This window comes from Galeopterus variegatus, unplaced genomic scaffold, assembly GCF_000696425.1.
Source record: "Galeopterus variegatus unplaced genomic scaffold, G_variegatus-3.0.2 Scaffold4186, whole genome shotgun sequence".
NCBI classification, from domain to species: domain Eukaryota; kingdom Metazoa; phylum Chordata; class Mammalia; order Dermoptera; family Cynocephalidae; genus Galeopterus; species Galeopterus variegatus.
This window is the reverse complement of record NW_007730297.1, coordinates 196,709-198,351: the sequence shown is the minus strand read 5'-3', so window position 1 is coordinate 198,351 and position 1,643 is coordinate 196,709.

The following is a 1,643-nucleotide window of genomic DNA, read 5'->3' as shown; positions in this document are numbered from 1 at the left end:
ACGAGCAAAGGTCCTGAGAATGTGTCATGGACTAGCTCTGCCTCTGTGGAAGAAACCAGTTCTGCCTCTTCCCTAAAACCTATCCTTGTCACAACCTCACTGTCTCCTGTTACTCCCACATCACAAGGACACGGTACTTCCTCCCCTGTTTCTAGGACCTCAGTCCTCACCTATGGACTTGTTAAAACCACAGACACGTTGAATACAAGCTTAGAGTCTGTGACCAGTTCACCCCTAAGTTTGAGCAACACTTCAGATGAGATACCGGCCACTTCAGAAGCCACCACATATATAGAGACAATTTATCCTCACATAAACACAGTAGTGAATGGTGTGGGGACCGCTGCTGCAGCATCTCAATCCCATTCTACTGTCACAACTGACTCAGAGTCATCTAAAGCCACATCTACAATGGTTACCGGCTCCACCATGGGAGACACCATGGTTTCCATGTCAGTGCCTAGTTCCCCTGTGACTACACAGATTGAGACTGAGACAGTGTCCTCCCTGACCCCTGGACTGAGGGAGACCAACACCTCCCAGGAGACCAGCTCATCCACCGAGACAAGCACTGTCCTTTACACTGTGCCTGCTGACACTACAACTGAGGTCTCCAGCACAGACGTCATCTTCTCTAACACAACATCCATGCCTGGCCCTACTCAGTCAACAAAGTTACCAAATATCTTCATGGGAACAGTCACTAGGCTCTCTACTTTGCCTGTCATGACAGAATCTGAAGAAAGGGCCGTCACTAGCCAAGCAGGCTCTACTGGGGCCACATTGCAGGGTACCCTTACCTTGGATACAACAACCACAACCTTCTGGGCAGGAACTCATTCAATTGTGACTCAGGGATTTCCACACTCAGAGATGACCACCCTTACAAGCAGCGGTCCTGAGAATGAGTCATGGACGAGCCCTCCCTCTGTGGAAGACACCAGCTCTGCCTCTTCCCTGCTCTCTTTACCTGACATGTCCCCACCATCTCCTGTTTCCTCCACATTACCAGAGAGTAGCCCCTTCTCTCCTCTTCCTATGACTTCATCGCTCACCTCTGGCCTGGCAAAGATCAAACATGTGTCCAGCACAAGCCCAGAACTGGGAACCAGTTCACCTCCAAATTTTGGCAGCACCTCAGATAAGATACTGACCNCCCAGAACTGGGAACCAGTTCACCTCCAAATTTTGGCAGCACCTCAGATAAGATACTGACCGTGTCTGAAGTCACCACGGATACAGAAGCAGTGCATCCTTCCTCAGACACAGCTGTGACCAGTAAGGACACCACCAGTTTGGGACATAAACTACCTTCGTCTGTCCCAACTCATTCCGACCCATCCAGAGCTGCACATTCAATGGGTACTGCCTTCTCCATGGGGGAAACCACTATGCCCACATCAATGCCTGCCTATTTTGGGACCACCAAGTTTAAGGCAGATCCACTTTCCCATGTGACTTCTGGATTAAGGGAGACTAGCACATTTCTGGACAGCAGCACAGCAATACCAATAAATATACATACATCTCCTGTGTCCTCTCACCTTTTGCAGAGTTCCAGGACTGATGTCACCTCTTCTGTGAAAATATCAGTCCCAGACCAGCCTTCATCCTCACAGTATGCCAGAATCCCAGTGGAAACA